Genomic DNA, 6,891 nt, shown 5'->3' on the forward strand with positions numbered 1-6,891 from the left:
ACAAGTCTATTGCTATAACCTGCTTTCTCTAATGAAAGCATCAATTCCTAGCAGCGATAGTTGTCATTAAATCAATAAGACACGAAACCCATTCTTCTGGTGCCTCACACAAATGCTCAAGCAGCTTGTTAACAAGCTTTGCTAATGCTGGGGTCCCACAGTCCAGAAGTTTCCCACTGATGCTGCAAACAAAAAAAAAAAAAAAGAAAAAAAAAAGAAGAAATGGTATTTGGCTCATGGAAGAACTTTCCTGGTTTCCTTTGTTCTTCTGAAATATTTCAACCCTGTTTCCCCTACAATTTGTCAGTGTTTGAAACCTGTGGAGCAACTTTGCTTGGGTGGAGACAGTTCAGGCTTGAGCAAAGCACTGACAGCGAATATCACTGCCATGGAGACTGTCAGTTCTTGGTTTTCCCAGCAATTTATTTTTCCTTTGTTGAAACACTGAACTAACTCCTAGTAATCCTTAAGGGGTCTCCTTCTCTCCCTGGGATCTACCTAAATCACAAAAAAGTAAAACTATGGCCTCTTGTAGTCTCCCAACACTCTCCTGGCTGGTAAAAAATCTGTTCCTGGAAATCTGGAGGCTGGCAAATGTTTTAAGGATGAGGAGATGACCCAAAGGTCGGCAGTTTTGCCTCCAGAATATTTCCTGACATTAAAGTGAAGCTGATGTGGCTTTTCTCTCGAGCACCAGGAGCAGCCTGTGCTGACAAGGGAGTGCTTCTATGGTGTGAAACAGCCTTTTTTACTGGTTTTACCGGTTTTTGGAGTCTGGGTCTGACCATCTCCCTGAAAGACCTTCATCCATATTTGTGCATCCACTGACACAGTGGGATCGAGGGCTGTAAAACTTAAGAATCTACTGCTGACCTTCTGGCTTGTAGACCATAATTAGTTAGTTAATGTCAGAAAAGCATGGCAACACCAAAACATATCATTTGTGTCTGTTCAAAGAGACAAGCAGGGAGGTAAGGAGGGTGATGAAGCTCTAGGAAGAAGGGGAGAAATACAAAAGGAGTGAACAAGCTGGTGGAGGGGCCAGGAGTGCTCAACAATAAAGACAGAGGGAGTCAAGCGAGCTGACTGTGGAGAAATAGAGGTTGTGCTTCAAAACATAAAGGGGAGCAGCACAGAGAGACAGGGAAGAGCAGTAATGACAGGGAGGTGGTGAGCAAGCCATGGATTGCAGGTGAAGGAAGGCACAAAAGGGCAAGGACAGATACATATGGCTTTGCAATTATCAGCTGTGATTTATGGTGGCTTCTTTGTCTTATCATCCTCCCCTGACAGATGTCCTGAGAGCAGTGGCAGTCAGGGGGTAGCTGGGGAGGGGACAGAGGGAGTTTTAAATAGTCTGACTAACTGTCAGGTATGGAAAGGACTTTCTAGTAATCTGCACAGCCTACCCAGGCAATTCTCATTAGCAATATATGTTCTAAATTAAGAAGTAGCTGACCTTTCACAATCATTTTAGGAGATTTCTTCTCTTTCACCTCAACATTTGTGTTTCTCACAGTAGGCTTCTGTTCCCTCGGGCAGAGCCCAAGCACTCAAAGCCGGTTTGGGTTTTAGCTGGTGGATGGCAAGCAGCTGGGAGGAGTGAAACAGGAATGAAGGTGACATAGAGGAAAAACTTCCTTTGTTGGCACAAATCTGCTGTCCTGTTCCCTGATCCTTTCTCCTCATCCTGATCATCCCCTTTCCTCTGTACACACACACACTAAAGCTTCCATCCCATCCCTTGTGCCAGAGCTCAAAGTGATGTGATTGCATGGCCATCACAGCTGGCGAGGCTGTGAGACTGAAGGACAAGCTCTAAACCAGGGAGGGGGCTTAGATATTTAACTTTGATTTATTTTCAATGAAGTTTTTATGTCTCTGCTTATCTGGCAAGAATGAACACCATGAGTAGGGAGCAATGGGCTAATCTTAACCTAAGGTGCCCATCACCTCCAGTCCCCACCACGGAGGAGGGGCCGTCTGAAGGAGGAACTGGGGCTGCATAGAATGAGAAACAGGAGACAGGCAGTGAATTTGGGAAGGGAGGGGTGTGCTCCCTCTGGAGCAGAGGGCAGAGAGGCTCCAGTGTTCAGAGGGGACCAGCTGCAGCCACAGCAAAGGCGGGTGGTGGGGCAGAAGGGATGTGCGGGTGACCACGAGCTCCTCTGCTGGGTGTCCCCTGGGGAGTGAGTCAGGACATGTGGGCTCACTCTTTCCTATAATAGTCAGGGCCGAGGGTGTTTACCCTGTCTGCTTGGGCAGCCCAAGCACAGGCACCCTTTGTAGTCCTGCAGAAACCCACCTGCAGCTCCAGGCTGATGGGCTTCCTGCCCAGGGCACCTCGGGACTTGTGTCCCACTCAAGGGAATCAAGAAATAAAGGTCCTGGGATTGACTGTGTTAATAATGACACTATAGATACACACATAAATGCAACAGCTTGACTGCTTTTTCTTGATATCCCAGGCTCTTCCTGGCATTCCTTGGAGGCTATATCAGCTCCCCTGCCCTTACAGGAACTCAGGAGGAGCTTTGCCTGGGAAATGGGGATTTGCTGCCTCTTAGGCTGAACAAGAGCACACACTGTGGTAGTAAAGCATTAAACCTCCTCTGGCATTATGTGTTAGAGATGAAAAGCTCTGGTTTTCTATTGGGCCTAGGGAATGGGCATCCCTGATTTTTTCTCTAAGGGATTCTGTGAACAGTGAGAAATGCAAGTTAAGTAAAATTACAGATATCTCCATTTCCACTGGCAGCTTTTAAGGGGGTCTGTATACCCTCAAAAGGCCACAAACAGCTGCTGGGGACACTGTCCCAGCTTGGTCCTGACCAGAGCTTGTTCCTGTGCTTGGAGGTAACTTCTCCTCCCAGATGACTCCTGCTTCCCCCTGGAGCCAGGACCCTGCAGCAGGCTCTTTAGAAGATGCCTTGTTGGAGGTGCCTCAGTCAAGCATCTGTGGATCCCAAATTAAGAAATAAAAGGAAAAGTGGAATCCTTTAGAAAGTGAATCCATTTTTATCCTGGAAAGCAGAGGTTACAGGCCCAGCCTGGCTTGGTGGGGTGTTTTATACTCTCCAGAAGAGAGCTAGGGTTTGCCCTTTCCCTGGTTAGAGCAGTTTTGACAAGTTCAGGAGTGAGAGAAGCAGTGGGAAAAAGGATGGGAATAAATAAAATAAAGCCATGAGAGAGAGAAATTTCTTATGTTAATATGCACTTCCCAGTTGCAGAAAGGGAAAGGAAAATGCTTGGATGTTGCCCTTTCAAAAAAACATAGAAATGAAAGTGCATAAATTGTTTAAAAAAGCAACACCTGCAAAAAGTGAAGAGGATGAGGGGGGGAGAAAAGAAGACGTCAATTGGAGGAAGAGTGGAAAATATTTTGATTGAAAAATGTCAACAAGTTCTCCTAGAAGCAACAACAAGCAGCAATGATTGTGTTTGTACAAAACAAGCCCTTCTTCCCTGCTTAGAAGATTGATTTTATTTTTCCCACAAGAAAGCCAAATAAAACCCCCCAGGCATCCCGACTTCACCCGCTGAACTCCGCAGAAAACTTTGGGTTGCGGAGAGGAGAAAAGAAGAAAAAAAAAAAACAACCTTCAGAAACAAAATATGACAGAAGGTCTTAGAACCCCATAGACCTAAAAATAGCCCTGAGGACTGGACTCTGCGTTGGCAATGACGTTTCAGTGGAGAAGCTCTTCCTGCACATCCTGACTCCTAGCTTTTAAATTCAGCCACAGAAAGGGATTTTTGAGGTGTTTGGGTTGTTTGCAGGTTTAGTGCCTCACCAATGACTTCTAGGTTTTTTTTATTCCCTAATCTTATGTGAGCACTGTAGGATGAGAGAGACATAATCCAGAACCCTTGAATGAATCTCACGGAGTTTTGTTCTTAGACAGAAAACGAATTAGGTTAAGCGGGGATTAGAGGACGCACACCACATGCCCGCTTGACCCCATGCAGTCGTAATTGTTTGTGTGAGAGCTGGAGGAAAAACTGGTTTGAAGGAAATAAATAGGTGTAAAAAAATCAATGTTTTTTCCAAAGGGGGAAAAAAAAGAAAGTAAAAATAAAAAGTAAGCTCGAAGGGTTGGGGAGTCTTTCCTCATATGACAATCCCACGGTACTGAACAACTCTGGAGGCCTGGGAGAAAATAGATGCAAGATGGAGGCAGTATCCATGGAAAGATGGATGCTCAGCGCCTGTGGATAGGTCTGAGAATACGGAGACAAAGCTTCACTGGGCTACGAAGGGAGGATAGGGAGATGGTATCTTTAAACAGCAAATATCGTGAAGATTCAGGTGGTGTTTTAAAAATTGCCATGGCAGCAGTGGGTGGTGATGGCCCACGGGTCACCCTGCTTAGCCCCGGCGTTTCTCCAGCCCGGAGAGGCCGGATCCTGCCCTGCCTGCCATGCTGGAGCTGGGCTTGCTGAGCATGGAGCACGATGTGCCTGCTTTCTGGGTTTTCTATTTTAAGCAGCTTCCGTCAGAGGTGAGGAGTTGAAAGTTGCCATGCCGACAGGGAAATTTCAGGCCCTAAAATAGTCAAAACTTGCTCCTGCATCATGCGAGTGTGCGTGTGCTTCCTGCGAGGGAGGCGAGGACCGAGCTAGGAGGGTGCAGGGAGAGTGTAAGGATCCTTCCTATGCAGGGGTGGAAACCATCCCCTGGAGAAAACATCTATGGGATGCTTTCAGACTCCTTTCCTATACCTATAGGATATTTGGGTACATTAAGCAGCAGCAGGCAAAATCAGCAATGAGGGGATCTTAATTCTCACAGCATTAAAAACAATGATTCTTCCAGTTTTCGCTATTGTTGTCTCTGCTGAAGGTATTAGCCTTTGAACCCTGATAAGGAATCCAGTACTCAGGGTAAGACATAGAAAGGAGAGGAAAAGAGAAAGGTTGTTTTCTAACAGGGAATACGCATTTCTGGAGGAGGTCTTGTGCTGCTGTGCCAGTGGGGCATTAGTGGCCTGTGATGGTGTTAAAGATTTGCAGATGTGTGCTGGAGATATCCAAGGGCTGCACCAAGCACCAGCTACATCCTGTCAGTCATGGACCTGAAGCCTCCTGCCACACAGGACTAAATGGGCTCGGCTTTGCCTTTTTCTGACTCTTCCATTCAATTTGACCAAAAATCTCAAAATGTGGATTTTTAAAATTTTGGGCATTCTTGGGTGATGTTCTTCTCCAGTCTTACAGAAGCACAAATACAAATGCTGTTTGGTGAGGAGAAAGCCTATTCACTTCATATGCCACCAGAAACAAACCCCAGCACAGCACATGAAGCTCCTCACCACACTGAGACCCAATGTGCATTTTGGCAGGGAGAAATCACAGCTCACCTCTCACTTCCCACATTCTGCCTTTTTTTTTCCCCCCCTTTCTCTCCCTCATTCCCATTGTTTTTCCCTGCTCGCCCCTCCAGCCAGTTGTCGCTTCGCAGTCCACGCTCACAAATGTAATTTCTTCTGATGTATGAATATTTCACAAGCGCTGCCTCCCCGGGGACGGTGCCTGCGAGGAGGAGGCAGCCTCTGCGGGGATGGAAATGGTAGCAAATGACAATCTTAATGAAAGATCTCTTCTCCAAGGGCGCCTCTGCAGAAGAGTGCAGCATCCTCCAAGAGCTCCCTGCTCATCAGAGCATGCCCTGCTCTCTGGCTGCTTGAATTGCCTTTGGCCATGGGTGGTGGATGCACAGAGAAATACAGCCTGGCCTTTTCCCAGGATACGCTGTTTCGTGGGTTTGGAGGGTGTCGGGATGTCTGAGCTCCCCACAGAACTGTTGGAAAATATCTTTCCTTCTGCAGAAGTGCAATGGCATAACCCAGAGAGTGGCACAGTGCTTTAGGTGGATGTTTTTCCGCATGATGTCCGGACAGAGGAAAGTCATGGCATAATTCTGTCTGTCCTGATGCGCATAAGTAGCTGATAATCATGATGTGTATCAAATACAGACAACAAATCAAGCTTCTTCACTGAAGAAATGTGCACACGGGCCCGTATTTCCCTGCACCTACACATCTCCATCCCCTCCCTATCTCCTTGACCACCCTTTCTACACCTGTAGGCTGCCAAGAAGGGCTGGCACGCAACTGATGTGTTTTCCTGGGCTCTTGTGAGCCCCAGACCCACCCAAAGCTTTTCCAGTGAGGTCTCCTCCCCCCTGGATCTGTTTCTCTGTGCACTCACTTCACATCAGCTTCCTGCGACCCATCAAGACTCAGAACTGTCACGTACAGAAATATTGATCGATGTATACAATATTTATATTGTATTGAGTTACATGTGTGCAACATACTGCTGACCTCAGCAGTTGCATATCCATGTGTACACGTCCCACTGTCTGTATAGAGATGCCTTACAGACATCTGGCAGCCTCAGATATCTGAATGACACGTCTCAGGTATTTATCTTAGTCGTTGATGGCAGCAGCAAGCGCCGCCCGTGTCGGAGCAGCGGCCCCGGTGCCGTCTGTCTCTCCGACAGTGGGTGGCACTATACAATCAAAATAGCTTCTCCTCGCCTTTATTGCACTCCTTCATTTTTCAGCCCGGTGGGCTTTGAGCCCCGCGATTTCGGAGGGACAGGGCACAGAGGGTTCACACCGACAACATCTGAAAGCTGAGATCCATCGGAGGGGAACTGGAGAATGGTTCTCTAAAAGAACCAGAAATGGTAAAATTACTCCAAAGGCTGAGCTTGGTTTGAGTTATGCTCTTTGTCCCTTCTTTTATTATTTAAGGAGCAAGAAGTATTTATTAGGATAAATCGAGTAAGGTTGCTACATTTTTGGCCTGTTTTTCTTGAAAAATACAGAGAATAATTGCTGCTCCACTTTCTTAGGATGGTGTTATTTTATGACACTCCCCC

This window comes from Myiozetetes cayanensis, unplaced genomic scaffold (assembly GCF_022539395.1).
Source record: "Myiozetetes cayanensis isolate MyiCay16 unplaced genomic scaffold, myiCay2020 scf2-11, whole genome shotgun sequence".
NCBI lineage: Eukaryota > Metazoa > Chordata > Aves > Passeriformes > Tyrannidae > Myiozetetes > Myiozetetes cayanensis.